This window comes from Puma concolor, chromosome A2, assembly GCF_028749965.1.
Source record: "Puma concolor isolate L17-30 chromosome A2, mPumCon1.1.hap2, whole genome shotgun sequence".
NCBI classification, from domain to species: Eukaryota; Metazoa; Chordata; class Mammalia; order Carnivora; family Felidae; genus Puma; species Puma concolor.
In genome coordinates this window covers 110,176,316-110,194,296 of record NC_141668.1, presented here as the reverse complement: position 1 = coordinate 110,194,296, position 17,981 = coordinate 110,176,316, and the positions used below count along the sequence as shown (strand labels likewise).

Sequence of the window (17,981 nt, the reverse complement as noted above, 5' to 3'; positions counted from 1 at the left end):
AGAGCAGAGGTGGATACAGGGCTTGGACCCATTAGCCATGAGAACATGACCTGAGCTTGAAGTCGAGTCAGATGCTTAACCGACTGAGCTACCCAGGCACCATGAAAAGAACTTTTAAAACAAATGTATTATTCCTTCTGAATTTTGTTTCTTAATTGCATATTTATATAATTTGCCTTATTTTTTTATTGCTTTTTAGTATTTTTAGTATTTTATTTAGTATTTTTATTTTTTTTAGTATTTCCATATTCAATTCTGTGATCTACTAGGACTTTGAGGCTTGATGAAGACTATAAGCATTCTTTAAATAAAAAATGATTAACTGGCATTCATACCCAATTTGTGAGCCAGTAGCCACTTTACTCTTTTTCTTAAAGACAGCATTTATAAAACATGACCCTGTCCAAGCTGTATCCCATGATTGTAGTGTTATTGGTAGGGACAAGTCATTATTAGTTATTGAGGAGGTAATGTAAGGTAAGCTTCTGTTTCTATACATGTGGACAGTACTGCCTGGGAAATCATTGCACCTTTGTGACCAGAGGAGTAAATATGTGAGAGCCTTGGTTTTTTAAATGTTGTCCACATATGCATAACTGTTTTACTGTCTAAAGAATGCTAGAGATAGAAGATGCAGAGGTTCTATTCAACTTCATACCTCCTCGGATATTTTGAATGTTATGACTACAGAATAACACATGACACTGTGAGTAGTAGAAAGACTACAATTATTGGCTTACACTCTAAAACACTTTAAAACTTGGTTCTTGTCAATCCATACTTTTAAACAGCTGTTTTAAAATCTTGCTAATTGTTGGTATACCTTTAAACAGCTGTTTTAAAATCTTGGTTATTTTGGGGCCACCTGGGTGGCTCAGTAGGTTAAGCATCTAACTCTTGATTTGGGCTCAGGTCATGATCTCACAGTCGTGCTACTGAGCCCCATGCTGTGCTCAGCTCTGACAGCCTGGAGGCTGCTTAGGATTCTCTCTATCCCTCCCTCTTCCCCTCTCTCAAAAGAAATACACATTAAAAAAGAAAAAAAAAAAAACCTTGGTTATTTTCAAAGAGAAAGAATGAGCCCAACCCATGAGAAATGGTGGGGCAGATAGTAGGGTGTCCTGTAACATTTTCCAAATCTGCTTTCTTTTGTAGGATACAACATTTACTGAGAATGCTAATTTCAAACTTTGTGCTAGGGCAGTACTGTCCAATCAAATTGTAATGGGAAATGGAAATGTGAATCACATATGCAATTTAAAAATTTTTATAGCCAGACTACTATACTATATACACTATAAAATATTTCAATGTTGCATTTTATCAAATATATAAAACTATTACTATTTCAACATCAAACCATTATAAAAATTAATGAGGTTTTTACCTATTTTTGTACTAGGACCTAAATACCTGCTTTATATTTTAAACTTACAGCACATCTCAGTTCAGAGTAGTGACACATTTCAAGGGCCCAATAACTATACATGACTGGTGGCTGTTAAATGACATGCAGAGAGTTCTAGGTTCTCAAACATGACCTATTCATAATTTCTGATTATGCCAATAGATATGTGGAAGTTGAGAGACAAGAGTAAGGGATTGGGTTGGAATTCTAAATTCTAACAATATGCTAAAATCAAAAGGAGTGGTTGGTTAGTAGCTAAGAATGTAAAACCCATCATTGGTTACATATGAAATCAATAAATGATTTTTTTGTGTGTGAATATGACAGAGTGTAATGGTAGATAATAACTGACAAGTTTTTCAGTTTTGCAGGTAAATTCTAAGTTTGAAATATGAGTTATTCCTATTGATAGTGAAAGAAGCAAGCAGAACTCTTAATCACCCATGGTAGATGTGGGGTCAGAATGGTATGTAGATCTAAGGGAAATGAGTTAGAAGTAAGAAGTCTCAAAAACTAGCCAAAAAATATCCTTAGGAGTTTGGATCGCACCTTCATTTAATTATCTCCAGTTCCCAGGAGAAACTAGAGACAATTGGTCCACCTTTGAGAGCTTATTAAAAACTAATTCAGATGAGTTAAATGAGTCAGTTATAATATTGCCTGAAGATTCCCGAAGAAAAATAAAATTTAAAAAAATGTTGATTTTTCCTATCTTTTAGTTGTAAACACCACTCAAAATCACCTAATCTTTGTAAAAATTCTACATATCACAATAAGAAAAAACAAGTATTTTGTTTGTTTGTTTGTTTGTTTGTTTGTTTGTTTTCCTGGTATATCTTATGTAAGTATTTTTTATGGCATTTCTTTGTCATCTTATGTTAGTGGTTCTGATTATTGTCTTCATGTCTATGATCAGCAGCAGGAAAAAGTCAAACCTTAGAATAAGGTCTTCCCAAATGTAGAGTTAAGATGTTAAGAATTAACACACATGTATTTTCTCAAGGAGATAATCAGGTAACTTCTCTTTGGAAATATGATTTAATGTTTCACGATATAGACAGAGAGTACAATCTTATTTGTAGCAAGTAATCTGTGAGTATATTTTATTTTCTGTCCTACTAAATTACCTCTAACAGCCAGACGTTCTGGAAGAACAATTAGGTCTAATGAGTGATTCTTCAAAATTTCACCAAGAGAGAACACTGAATTTCTTTTCAGGGCTAAATAAAGCTTCAGTGTAACCAAGTATTTCCTAGGGTCACGAGATTTATGCAGTTACTTTTTAAATTAAGAATCTTATACCTAGAGGGGCACCTGGGTGGCTCAGTTGGTTAAGCATTGGACTTCAGCTCAGGTCATGATCTCGCGGTCAATGAGTTCAAGCCCCGTGTAGGGCTGTGTGCTGACAGCTCAGCGCTCGGAGCCTACTTTGGATTCTGTGTCTCCCCCTGTTTGCGCTGTCTCTCTCTCTCTCTCTCTCTCTCTCTCTCTCTCTCTCTCTCAAAAATAACTAAACATCAAAAAAATTTTTAGAAAAGATCTCATACGTAAAGAAGCACAAGAATTATATACCATTCCTTTAACAATGTAGCTTCTTATATCTTTTGAATCTGTTTTAAATTCCATCAGTAGTAACCACCAATTGTTCAGCTCTTTTCCAGAAACTGTAGTAGATGTGTGAGGCTTTTTCTACATACGTGGCTTCTCTGGGCATAAACAAGTCTATTTGACATCTTCTTCAGAAGGTAATGTCTATCTGTAGCATATGAGCATTCTGTAAAAATAAATCTCACTGCAGTTTAATGAAATTGTTATACAATAATGTAAGTTTTCTGAACTATAATATGAAACATTAAAGGGGTTTTCTTTTTCTTCTTTCTTTTTATAGGGTACTAGAAATCTTATTTGGCCTGAGAAAATAGGACAACTAATATTTAGTAATCTTTTTAAAGTTAATCTCCTGTTAACATGTAACACCTTTCCTGGCCACTAGGGTCTTGGACTCTTCTCTAGTTACTTCCCTCCATAACACTGCCCAACTTCAAGGACAAATTTCTAGATCATTGTCTGCATCTCACTATCTTTTATAATTGTTTGGTTTCCAAAATCTGAAAACACTTTATCTGAAACCCTCTGCCTTTCCAACCTTCAAATTCCTTCAGTGGCACTGCTACTGAGCGTAGCTGCCATCCCCCACCCCACCCCACCCTTACATCTCCACCTGTCTTCTCCATTCCCTATCTCCAGTGACCTAGAAATTGAGCTCCTTTAATGGGTCATTCTGTAGCAGGCTTTGTTTTCCTGTTTATGTGGCCTGGACACAGTCATCGCTCATTTCAATTGTGCTCGCTTAAGACTTTTTATTCGTTTGTTCCTCTTCACCTTTCACCACAGAAAACTTGCCATTGATAACAGGGATTGGTCCAAGAATTTTATGTGTCTCCTTGTCATCTCAGATGCTTAGGACTTGTACAGAAACATGACATAGCTATACTGATCAGATCCTTTAGGGTTATGAGTGTAGAATCTTCTGCCTTAACTGCATTCTCTCTCTCTCTCTCTCTCTCTCTCTCTCTCTGTTTTGTTTTGTTTAGGTTTTTTTGTTTGTTTGTTTGTTTGTTTGGCTTTTTGGGTTTTTGGTTTTCCCAAGGCATTTATTTGGGCAGACCTAGGGACAGGGAAGCTCTGTATCTAAAAGAAGATCTTGGGCCTCTTCATGGTAAAACATGGCTTCTATTGGCCATGCAAGACCTGGTGGGTCAGTGGGAACTTGATCATAGAGTCATGGAGTTGGTTGGCTGCTGGTAGGCACTTGCTGGCTGCAGTCTCCTCCACCTTTATAATCTGGATCGAGTGGGCCCAGGTGCAATGCCAGGTGTCCATGTCTCAGTAGCACTGGGTAACAGCACCTGCAGTGGTCAGGTCCAGTACTCTTGGTACATATTGTGAGTGCCACTGGGGAGTCATGGCACAGACAGGTGCCAAAGTTCTTGACCCACATGGGGTATTTCTGAAACACCTGTCCATAGTAGACAATTTCCCTTGAAGATATATTCATCTTCTTCAGCTGAGAGACAAAGTACCAGAAGTGGAACTTGTTGACAGCATGATTATGTACAAAGATGTGCACGTGATAGAGGCGCAGAGTATGGCATTTGGGGTAGGCAGGCAGTGCTCTATCACCTTGTACTCTCCCAGTGTGCCTGAGGCCTTTGGGGCGCACTTTCCACTCTCACTGTGGCCGACAAAAGGAAGTGTTGGCTGCATACTTATTAATGTCTGATACCTTTTTCTTTCCTGTTGGCTCCAGGTCCCTTTTTTGTTGTGGCTGCCCCAGTGTTACCAAGCTACTATCCTTTAACTTCAACAGATGTCTTGGATTATTTCCTCAGTGAGAAAACAAGTCAACAGTCATGAAATTTCTTTGCTGCCCCTCTTTACCCTCTATCACAGATTCTTCATATTCAGTGATACTAGGATTTATCTCACTTTCTCCTCCAATTTCAGAGAATGAAATACCTTTTCCTTCTTAGGGTTAGTTTTCCAACGATTTTCTTGCTATCTCTCCTTTCTGTGTACTTTAAGAACTTACTTCATCAGATTTCCCCTCTCTTTCTTGGATCTGCAAACACCTCTTTCCCACAGAGCCTTTCTTAAAGCAAACTAACTGTTTACTTCTCCCCATCATACGTAATTTCTCCTGCAACCCTACATTTTCCTCAAGTTAAATTCCCATCTCTGTCTTATTCACATTCATACTTTAAAAATGATTGATTTCCCCATCTCCTGCTCATCAATTTGCCCAGTGTGATCTGTCTTCTATTTTATCCATTTTTCTCAAATACTCTTTGGAGTATTGACTATTGTACTCTCTATTTGATCAATTAAGTTTTTGTTTTTTGTCTCACTTCATCATGGTCACAAAGTGACATTGTTGGATCTTCGTGTTTTGTCCGAGATAATTTATATTCAACAAGAGGACATTATACCCTTAACTGTGGGTGCCAGGCCAGCTCTAACAACCCCCAGGCCTTGCTGTTAGACTCAGCCCATTTGTGGCTATTAAGGGGCTGATATTCTCCTTCTCAACAACGATGATGGTGATGTCAATAATAAATGATAAATGCATTTGGTGCTTATGTTCATCCTGTTTTAAATTATTAATATATATTAAATCCTTCAGTCCTCTCAATACTACTGGATAGGTACTATGATTTTCTCTGTTTTGAAGATGAGAAAATTAAGACCCCAGAAGGGGAAATAACTTGATCGCAACAAAGCTGGTAATATTTAGAGCAGATAGGTCAGCTACTTCGTACACACCATTGCATAGCTTCCCAGTTGTATTTGTTTCAGGGCTTGGCCTCTTATTTTGCATTAGCTTTCCTTGTGATTGATTCTCACTGGCACAACTCATCGTGTTTTATCTTCCATTCATGCTGAATCTTTCTTGCCTCCTGCCTCAAGACATCTCTGTTGCCACTGACACCCACTTGGTATCTCTAGATGAGCAATGTAGGAAAGGCAGAAGAGTTCAAAGTTTTTAGAGCAAATTTTTAACTAATGTTGTTGAGAGGTGGTGAATATTCTCCCTTTTGTCTTATCCATGGGCTATCCTGAAATGCAACAGTTAGGATGGTCTCTTAGAAGACATTCCAGCAATCAAACCATCAAGTGTGCTTGACTTAAAATTGAATGTTTGCTCTCCGTATATCTATGTCTCACTCAAATTTCTCCTCACTTCTGCTTCCCTGGAATTGTATTCCCTAAGAAACTGGCAGTATATAAACTTTTATGCCAGGTTTCACTTTTTGGAGAACCCAAGCAATCTAAATCCAAACTGTGAAAACTCCACCTAGATGGTCTACAGTCTCTCTTTCCTTATCCAGTAGAGCATAGAGGTTGACAACACTGGCTTCAGAAGACAAATATCAATTGGAGTTTGGATGTTGCCACAAATAAGCAATGGGACCTTGAGTGATGTATTTAATCTCTTTCCCTTTCTTAAAAATTAGAGATAACTACTTATTTTAAATAGCTCTACCTCCCTAACAAGGGTTATGACACATTTAATAGTTTGCTGTGACTAACATACTCTTTGACATGTAACATGTAAGTATTATTTTTATTATCATTAATATCTTTCAAAACTGTCTTTCACCTTTGTCTTGATATATATTCATGTTAACACCATCTAACCTACCACCCAAACAAAACAAATTGTAAGGAAAGCATTGACTCTTCCATCCGCGTCTTCCATCTGTTTCAACCTCACAAACTTTCATCATATAATTGCTTCATAAATTAACATTTGTTTTACCTCTCAAAAACCCTCTCACATCCATTCTATATTAACCTTGCTATCTTCATTTTGACAGGCATTTCCAGAATCTCACCAAAATTTGCAATAATAGTGTATTATGTTAAATGATTTTCCTTGCCTACTCTCCTTAATGCATCACATTTATTCCTTTACTTTCCTTAGTCTTTTAAAACACAGCCTTGGGGCGCCTGGGTGGCGCAGTCGGTTAAGCGTCCGACTTCAGCCAGGTCACGATCTCGCGGTCCGTGAGTTCGAGCCCCGCGTCGGGCTCTGGGCTGATGGCTCGGAGCCTGGAGCCTGTTTCCGATTCTGTGTCTCCCTCTCTCTCTGCCCCTCCCCTGTTCATGCTCTGTCTCTCTCTGTCCCAAAAATGAATAAACGTTGAAAAAAAAAAAAACAACAAAAAAAAAAAACACAGCCCAATTTCATCACTAATAATACTGCATTGTAATTGGTTACTTATTTCTCTGTGGCTCTCAAGGGTTTATCAACCTTGGTACTATTGACATTTGGGGATATATAAGTATTCATCACTGGGGGTGTTGTTCTTTGTATTGTAGGCTGTTTCACAGTATCTCTGGTCTCTATCCACTAGATGACAGTAGTGCCCCCTCCCCAGTTATGACAAAAAAAAAAAAAAAAAAAATGTCTCCAGACTTTGTCATATGTCCCCTGAGGAGAAAACCATCCTGGTTTCGACCACTGCTGTAGAAAGTGAGTCATTTACAGACAGGGGTTATATTTTATTGACATAAGTCCCTAACACCAAGCACCAAGTTGGAAAAATGATAAATGTTTAATAAATATTTTATTAAATGAATGAACCAGTTCTCTCTTTCAAGTATTTTTCTTCTTCTTTTTTAAATCTCAGGGACCACCTTTTATCTGTGCTTCTGTAGCTTTTAGCATTTTTCTGTACATGTGTCTGTTTCCCCAATTACATTGTATGATTTTCTTACATCCTTAACCCCCACAGAATGAATGGAATATAGTGGGTTCTCAATAAATACATATTCAATTATATTTAGTTAGTAAATTAATATCTATATTCTGTGGATATGTTCATACCACATGATTCTCTCATTGAAGGTCTTATATGATAATAATTGTATGTTCTCACATCATGCACTTTCCCTTTGTGACACTTATACCAGCTATAATTAACTGATCATGTATTTAATTGCTTAGTATCTATCTCTGTAGGGTATTTGAGACAGAAATTGTGGTTACCTCATTTTTCCCCTCTCCTCTGGCTAACCCAGAACTTTATTCACAGTACATACTCAGGAAATTATAAGTCTTTGTCAAATGAATGAAGGAAATAAATTAATGCTTCTGCTAGATGACATGGACAATATGTACTTGGAGAATTTGATGCAATAGATGTATCATGGTTTATGGATGTATGTGATGAAGCATCTTTGAACCTATATTAGGAAGCTTTAAAAAGTGTCATCTTTGTCAAATTAGTGAAAAAGTAATTTGCCCCTCTAAATCACTTCACAAAAGGGAGAACTTGACGCTGTCATAAGTCAATACAGATGTTTGATATCCCAGACTTGTAATCTCCTCTTGCTCAGCATGTTCATTTTTTTCTGGTCCTAATGAGTAGCTCATGGACCTTAATTGACATATTGACCTTGAAAACTCTAGACAATGATCTCTTGTGCCAGCTTCATTATCTGTGGCTTTATTAGCCAAGGAAATTTGACAATAAAACATGAAACAATCACAATCTACACAAAGACACTATAAATCATACTTTTATCAAGTAAAAATAACCAATCTAGTCCCTAACATTTTATCACACAAATACAATTTTGTCTTATATTCCAAATATAAAATAAGTAGTTTTGTTCTGCTATTGTCTGAAACTACTTATTAACCCATATTTAAAAAATCTCAACAATGAATGTTTGATAAGAATTTCATAGAGCAGAATATTGTTTAAAGACTCGAAATTTAGTGTCTTTTGAGGAATCTTCTTGCATCAGAGGAAACCAGCATGCTATCTTAAAGAACATTAAAACCAAGAGACAAAAAAACCTCTTTTCATACATATTGCTGTGTGTTTTCTCTCCTCACCATGGTCTCCTGTTGTTCCCAGTAGGGATACCAATTTTAGGATATGCAGTAGACAGCTGTACTATAGAAGCTAAAGCTTGAAATTGTTCAGGAAAAGCTAGGTTAGGGCTTTTCATTTGACAAGAAATTGTAAGCAAAAATTCATAGTAAACAGCCTGCAATAAATGGCCTGTAATAGAAGTACAAATTTTTTTAAAAAAATTATTGACTTAGAATTTTCTGATGGAAATACTATGCCAAAATAAATTTGAAAGTGATCCTAACCGCAAGCAGTCATGTTAGGCACCTGCTGACTCTTCTCTATCATGCATAGCTTAATGAAAAGGACCATCGTTTCTCACAAAAGTGTGTAACTGTGTTCCCGATGGGGAGTAAAAATTACAAAAGTATGAAATTGTCATTTCAACTTAAAAACTACTGATATTTAGGTGATGTTTTATTTTAGCTGAGCGCATCTCTATTATACATGTTTTCATTCCTTTTTAATGTCTGGAAAATACACAGGTCTTTCTCCAGGACATAAAATGAGTTATTATGTTGTTATATTAATTGCCTGTACAATCATATCCAAATTCCCAAGATAATAATGGTCAGTCCTCTATCTCCCTGTCAAACCTCACTCCCATTTGCCCCTTTGTTCCTGTTCTTGTGACTGTACACAATGTGGAAAGCATCCATAGTGTCTAAACAGGTAGTATTACTCCCTGTGCTTGGAATGAAGACCCCACTATTTATCCCCGGAATACTCAACCTTGCTTTTCAAATCTCAGTTCAAGCCAACACTGCCTGCTCTCTGAAGCCATCATTGAGTCTTCCAGGCAGGCTTTGCTGTTTCTTTCTCCATATACCCAACTGCTTCTATCAACTCTATTTTTCCTTCCACTCTCTTCACTCTGGAACAAATTATCAGAGATATTAGTGCTAAAATCAGTGGACTCAGTAGTGTCACTTGCCTGTGCACTGATCAGACCATATTTAGAAAGTATATTTAATTCTTGGCTATTGTAGAGCAATATTGATGAATCAGAACATGGTCAGAGAAGAAAAGATCTTAAAGCCATTATATCGTGAGCTGCTACTGATGGAGTTATAAATTGGGAATAATAATATCTGGTACTGTTGTAAAATTGAACTAAAATAACACATCAAAATTCTGTTAACTTGAAAAGTAAATTTTGAGAAACACGTTCCATGCCCATTTGCCAATTTTACACTCCCTGTATTGGTTGCTCACCATCTTGAGAGAATAGACTCCCCTGTGGGCATTTGTTTCCTCTGTTTACAAATGAACTTGCAATGAAATTACTACTTTTTATTTTTTATTTATGTTTTTATTTCTATCTCCTTGATCGAATGTAAGCTTCTTCATGGCACAAATTGGTGAAATTATTTTCATATCCTTTAATACCAGCACATTAATACTAAACACACAGTACAGTCTTCAAAAGGATATGAAGAAAATCTGAAATGAGTTTCCACCAAAGGAAAACATTGTTGTTTTCTTTAAAATAGCTAATGGGCCATCATGTAGAAGACTGGTAACTTCATCACCTCCAAACGGTAGCACAAGGAAGAGTGTGGGTAGCTAATTGCACATCAGTATTGGGAGAATACTGAAAACTTCCAAAAAAGAAACAAATGATTTGTTATCCCATTATCCAAATAGTCTCTCCTAGTTGAAATATATGAAACCAGTTCATACAAATGATTAGAATATAGAAAGAATTAAAAAGGTATATACTAGAAATAAAAGCCTAACCTTATATTTCTAGAAACCACCCTTTACAGTGTTCTTCAAAAAGGTATTATGCATGTACATATATGCCTATAAGTCCATCCGTAAAGTATTTTACACTGAAGGCATTCTCCCTATTCCCATTTATGTGAGCTAGTTGGTGTCTTCCTTTCTCCTTCTCTCTCCTCCCTCTCTTTCTCTTTCTCGGTGTTTGTGTGTGTAACTCCACTTCTTTATTGTCGGTATTATTGAACTTATCAAGAAAAACAGTGTTGTCATGAGCAGTCGTGTACATGGATACTTTGAAATATATCGGGAACTTTCTCTAAAGATTTAATGTTAAAAAGGAAACCAAAGAAATAGACTTTCCTGTGAGGTAACGATGTCTTCATGAGTGTAAACTTTTAGAGGCTTTCCTTTTTTAAAATTGTTTAATGTTTATTTATTTTTGAGAGAGAGAGATTGACAGAGTGTCAGCAGGGGAGGGGCAGAGAGAGAGACACACACAGAATATGAAGCAGACTCTAGGTTCTGAGCTCTCAACAAAGAGCCCAACCTGGGGCTCAAATTCATGAACCAGGAGGACAGGACTTGAGAGGAATTCGGATGCTCAACCAATGGGCCACCCAGGTGCCCCCAGAGGCTTTTCTCTAAAATATTACTGCTTTGGAAATGAAGCTAAACTAAAATGGTTCCTAACAGCTGTTCATAATTCTAATATAATAACGAAATTTTGGTTGCTATTCACATCAAATAATGCTTCTCAACATTAGCTGTAAATTATAATCATCTGGAGAAATTTAAAAACAGTAACAATGCGCAGGTTCCAGTCCTGATGAATTAAATCAAAATCTGTAGGGATGGGACTCAGGCTGTAGGTTCCTAGGTTCTTCTAATGTGCATTTACTATTGAGAATTTGTGATGTAAAAGTCAAGTCATTAACATCGTTTATCAGTACGTTTGAAAACAAGAATGGCAGCAATAAAGGTACAAGAACTTTACGGAATTTATTTTCTTCTCTACTAGCAAAATGGGGGGAGCATGATAGTAATGTAAAGAACAGAAACACACTGGAGAGAACCTCAGACACTGCCAGTACAGGACTTTGGTAAATGTTAGTCATTTTCTCTGAGCAGATACTCCTTTTTTTCAACTCTTTGAATGCTGGTTCCTTATACAGAGGAGGAAAGGGTCCATATCTGTCTGCACTCTTTCCCATTGTTATTCATGGGTCCAAGGAAGCTGAGATGGGCATCTGAGCTTCTTTAATCAGTGGTTCTCTACAAGAAGGTTAGGAATCATCTCTCTGTAGCAGAACTGATATGTAGCAACGTCCATCAGAAGAGATGAGTAGGCTTCTGTCAAGGTAGATGCGGCAGGGTAGATAGAATGAAACCTGAAGCTAGGTTAAGTAATTGGGTTCTTGTTCAATAAATTGCCTGTTTGTGCTGTGTAATGAAAGATCTTTGGTGCAGTGGATGTCTGAATCCAAATACTCTTCGGATTTTCTGATGGAAAAAGAGATAAGGGTGAAAGGGATTTAATTTAGAACTATTGAAAACCTTTAAAGAGATTAGAAAAAATTGGCAAATGCACTTTCTTTTTTAAAATCAGGATTCTTTGTTACTTGTCAGCGCTGGTTATTTACTTTTTCAATTGACAATAAAACTTATTTGTTGGTTTTGTTTTTGTTGCTTTTAGTTTTTCTCCCATCAATTTGCCATCATTAAGGGACCTTTAAGATTCAGATTATGAAGAAGATAATGGAGAAATTGTTTTCTCCCAGCCCATGTACCCTAAACCTGAATTTAGGAAGTATTAACTTTCAGGATTTCATTGGAATGTCACATCAGAATTGTAGGCACTGCATCGGTGCATAGACTAGACCTCATGTCTTGATTCAAGTGATATTTTTTCCCCCATAAAGTCAGACCTCACTCACGTGCCTAAGCTTCTATTTAAAAAAAAAAAAATTCTTCAAAGAATACACTTTAAAAATATACCTCATTAAAAAATTCATGTGAACAATCAGAGCAGTGTGGATATGTAATAGTGGGTAGAATTTGGTGAAATATATTAATCTCAACAATAAAACCATTCATGCTTTGGGCTTTTTAAAGCATTGTCCCAGATAATTTTAATAAGCAATTATTTGAATGGATTTACTTTCTAAGGGATAAAAAAAAAAATGTGTCCGAGAAATGAGAAATAAAATGGTCTCTTTCTTTTCATTCCACTCGTTTAACACTTGAAAAAATAAAAGGCTTTATTGGAGGAAAAATTTAGGGATACACAACTAGAAGAGGAAAGGGATTCACAACTCAGAAGGAAAAAAAATGTTGACTGGATAAGATCTGTATTGAAATTCCCTTCAATATATGGTACATTCATAGTGTTTTGATACCTGGGACAAATCCCAGGCGTCGCATCCCCTCAGACGCTTTGTTTCACATCTCTGTGTCATACTCTCTAACCCTCCCTTCACTAGGTGATCTACGTATCCATACTTCATCTATTCTTGTTCTTTCCTCAGTTTTCCCTCTCCTTCTTTCTCTTCTCTGGAGGAACATGTATCCAATCTCCAGGATCATATTGGGAGTCAGAATTCTAACAAATAAGCGCTTATTGAAAGTAACTTCTCTTTAGGGTTGCCTAGCATGCCACATGAAACAGCAGAACTAGGAAGTAAGAACACTGAGTTGAAGCAAAAGTTCAGCTGAAAAATTTGTTAAGTCTTGGCAGCTTCTAAGCCCTGTAGAGATCCATTTTCTTTTAGCAGAGGGTCAAAGGCAGAACAGGTGATCCAGAGCTGCACTGAAGATGGGAGTGTCTCCTGATGAAACATATCACTCTCAGACTCTGGGAGGCTGTCATGTGAGAGGCTGAATTAGAAATACTTTCAAAGAGACAACTGTCTTCTAGAGAGTAACCCTCCTTTTAAAAAAATTCAGGAGTTGGACTTCCCATTTATCTTTAAATGAGGAAGGAGACCTTCTCCATTTTCCCTAACTCTTGACTTCATTTTAGAACTGACAAGTTTAAACAAGATGAGAATCAGATTGCTTCTGCTTATCTCATGCTTTCAGCTCTAGCCGACAATGTAATTAATGTTGCTGTAGGAAAAACCAAAAGCGTTCTTGAGGAGAACTTTTTCCTCTCTGCTTTTTGCAGGCATCATTCTTGAGAGAGTAGGTTGTCTTTTTGACATGCTACTGAGGGAGGTATAACACGCAGATGTCCTTGATGATTTTTTTGCATGTCTGTTGATTTGTAAGTTAAGCCCAGACTACTTTTGTCTTCTTATCTTTTTATGGTGCACAGAAGTTATTAATTACCATACTGTTAAAAAAAGTAGCATCCAAAACAAAAAATTATCCATACATATGCACACAGTTTCTTTTGCTGGCCTTCCCTACAACATATGATTTTCCTTAGCATGTTGGTGTTTTAATCCGTTTCTGGGGAAATTTGCTATAGAAAAGTACTAGAGTTATACTGATAGCTATCGGGTGTCTTTTATAACTAGTTCCCTCAGTTCAAGGTTACATTTTCTTACCTACACTGTCAACATTGTTTTTCAACATCATTCCTACAAATTCCAGTAGACTTCCCATCTTCTCTTGCAAGTCAGGTTGTCTCCTCAGAATCCTTCAATTTCTCTCTCTTAGTTACCAAATCAATTGTGAACGCTTTATTCTGGCACTCAGTTGTCTATAGCTAGACCCATATTTGAGTACCTATCCTGACAGTTTTATGTGCTTCAATTTCTGGTCTCTAATTAAATTATATACATGAGAATACTCAGAACTCGCCCATAATATTTAGTCCGCATGGACTGCTTTTATAATCCATCTTTCTACTGTGATTCTACTCACTTATCAAGACCAAATTTAAATGCCATTTCATCCATAACTTTTTTCTCTTCATTTATACTTTTTTCTCAGCACCCTTGCCCACCATCTGCTACCACCATGGGGACATACCATAATTAATGGCTATTTTTTTTTATGTTTGTTCCTATGCTATTGTGAATGCACAATACCTTGTGATATATGTATTCATATGTGTATCTGTCTGCCTTATAAGAACCTCAGTATAGGAATATACCTATATCTATACAGTAGCATATAGAAATATACACCACTTAACTCTTTGTTGGTATGTGAAATGGTTTACCTACTTGTTATAGAGAATATATACAGTTTTTTCTTACATTTATTTTTTAAAGGACAGACTATATTATTATGAAAAAAATGTGTTAAGAATTCGTGGATCTTTTCTGTAGATAAACTTACATTCTGTCAAGAGAAGTCAACGCCTATTTTCAAAGGCAGAAAATTTTCTTTTTTTCTTGGTAGCAATAATGGGAAACACTTTAACCTCCTGTTTTTTAGTCCAAAGTGGAATGGTGTTATTTATCATGCATTGATTTGTTGTCTCTGAACTGACAAAGTAGGTGGTTTGGCTATTTACAGTCAGTGTAAGATGGTATATATGTTCAAGGATGCAGGTGAGTACCATTAGAATAAGTCCTTTGGGACGGCTAGTTATGTAGCAAAAGGAATATATCATACAAGTAATTAAGGATGCAAAAGAAGAATAGCATAGAAAGATATGATGGCTTTAAACATAAGTTGTCTTCTAATGAAGCTGATGTCAATCCAACCATTCTTTAGAGAAATCTATGTAGGATAAAGTTCTAAAACTTTCATTTTGTGATCATAATTGTATTTTGAAATGATTTCTATTTATAATGGGAATCAATATTTGATCTAGTGGATCCTCAGTATCGTCCTCAGTATGATAGGATTGTTTAGGCATTTGTAAATTGGGAAAACTGAGGAATATAACGGACATGAATCCCTCACTTTCATTTTCAGTTTTTATGAAATAAAACATACATTTATGCATTATATTTATACTTAATATTATATTCAATGTTTACTGTAAAGTTATTGTAAGTAAATTTTTTTCCTGTTATAATTAAGGGGATATGTAGTTGATAACTTATGTAGAGTATTCAGTGAAAATACTTAACAAAATGGTCTTAGTGCATATATTCTGCATACAATTAAAAACTTCTGTTTGTGTGAAATGAGAATATCCCAGGATTCATATCGGATGGCTGTAAACTACCTACTTAATGTTATGTGATTTTTCCATAAGAAGCTTATTTGGTGTTTCTTTCCTTACAGAAATATCTTTATTTTAATATATTTTATTATAATAAAATTTATATGCTAACACTTAATAATAATATTCCTAATAAATTACTCACGCCGCCAATGCCACCTCGCCACCACCGCCGCTATGACTCTCTAGCGTGTAGTTCTGAACTCTGTTTCTTGGTAAAACTGCGAGGTAGGAATTGTTTGTTGGCTTTGAAACCAGGGGCGGATCAAGATGAGTGCTTGACACTTTGGTAATGATGTCATTTAGGAAAAGGCATCGGGTTTCTTTCTTAGTTTCTATTCAATTTGGAAGGCTTAGCTCTATCACTGTCATTTTCTGGTGACATGACTGAGTGTGTTTGCTGAGCCTCAGAGGCTGTGCCACATGAAAGGGTACTGGGGCGGGCGGCCCTCAATCCTCCACCTTCCTTGTCGGGCGCCGGTTTGCTCTGCTGCCCAGTGACAGTCCTGGATGTGAGCAGTGTCCCCCCTCTGCCTTGTCCTCAAGACTGCTACATCAAGGCCTGCAGAGGGTGGGGACTTGAGGGCCACAGGCCCAGCCCTGGGGACCTTGGCCGTGGGGCCAGTGCTGGGGTTCAGTCAGGGTCTGGCTGGCTTCAGCTGTCCTTATGCGTCCTCATGGCCAGCGCACCTGTGACAGGTGTGTGCTGTCTGTAATTTGGTTGGGGTGATGATATATGGAAATGTCCAATAGCTTGCTTTTAATGTAAGCTGTTCAGCAAGATTTTCCTATCTTACGGAAAGCCTTTTTGCTGATGCTATTAGAGTAATCGCCGATAGACCAAGTTTTGAATTCTGTGGCAAAATCCCAGAGAGAGGACGTGAACGTGCTCAGGTCTCTGCTCATCCCTCAGCTTTTACTTAAAAGGACCTGGCTGTCACTTCTTGTTCCTATTTACATCTGATTTCTCCCAAAGCGGGGCAGTTGGAGATGGAGAGAGGGAGCTGCGGTGTTCTTAGAACGCGCACCTGTTGGGGCAGCTGGGAGGCTCCGTCGGTTAAGCGTCCAATTCTTGGTTTCGGCTTAGGTCGTGATCTCATGGTTCGCGAGTTCAGGCCCCACGTCAGGCTCTGTGATGACAGCGTGGAACCTGCTTGGGATTCTGTCTCTCTCCTGCTCACACACACATTCTCTTTCTCAGAATAAAACAACAGAAACAGAAAGCAAGCATGTGTCGTGCTCAAGAGGAAGCTCTAGGTTTGGCAGGCTTCTCACTGTAAGGTCTGACACTTTCCTCAAAGAGTCGTTAAAAACCATTTGTGAAGCTGAAGAGCCTGGTTTAGTTGCTTGCCACTCAGTTTTAGCCTCTTGACAGGAATCCGGTTTTCGCTGGCATCTTAGTGGTTCAAATTCGACAGATTCTATTTTTTTCCCTTTCAGGCAGATTTCAAACTGATGTGTGATAACGCGATGACCTACAACAGACCAGACACTTGTACTACAAGTAGACCAAGGAGATCCTTCACGCAGGCTTTAAGATGAGCAAAGTAAGAAACCCACGGCAGCAGGGAGCCACAGAGACGTGAGTTCCCCTCTGTCTCGATGCCTACACAGAGCCCCACCCCCACTGACTGACATGCTTCCACCAGACCATCACTGGCAGTGGCGCGGAGCTTCTGCTCTAGGGTACACATCCCAGGCCACCCTCCCCTCCAGGTGCTCTCTCTCTCTCTCTCTCTCTGCTCCTGCGCCAGCTGGAACGTCTCCTTTAGGGTTGGTGGAAAGTGCTGGATCTGTTGATCTAAGTGTGGGTGTCTGATGGATTGCAGCCAGCCTGTGATTTGTTTTACGTGGCTGCCTCACTGAGTCCGGACAGGACGTCTTGGCCATCCAGAGTGGCTTCCCAGATCTGTCCCACGAGCCAGGTTGCATGTGTCACGCATCTAGGACCAGTGCCTTGTACCTGATCGGCCTGTAGGTGAGGTGAGGGCCACTGTGCCCTCTGGCCCGTCCCCCTCTGCCAGCCCCGAGTGCTCCCAGCCAGTCGGCCGCGCCTGTGGTGCTGACTCCCACCTACACCTGCCGCGGTAGCGCCATGGGAGCCCGCTGTTAGGCCAGGCGAGGCTGTGGCTGTCCACATCCAACCCATCACCATGGCGCCTCAGCTGTGAGGCAGAGGTAAAGGCCTGCTGCTCTGTCCTTTTTGATTCTAGGAGCGGCTGTTAGCTCTGAAGCACAGCATGTCGTTTATGCAGGACATGGATTTTTCTCAGCAGGCAGATCTTCTGGGCAACGA

The 17,981-nt window shown here is 38.2% G+C and overlaps 1 pseudogene; it reads right to left on the bottom strand.

Annotated features, from left to right (window-relative positions):
- Window positions 1–4,099: 4,099 nt before the first annotated feature.
- Window positions 4,100–4,675, bottom strand: LOC147583408 (large ribosomal subunit protein eL20 pseudogene; annotated as a pseudogene).
- Between the last annotated feature and the right edge of the window lie 13,306 nt (window positions 4,676–17,981).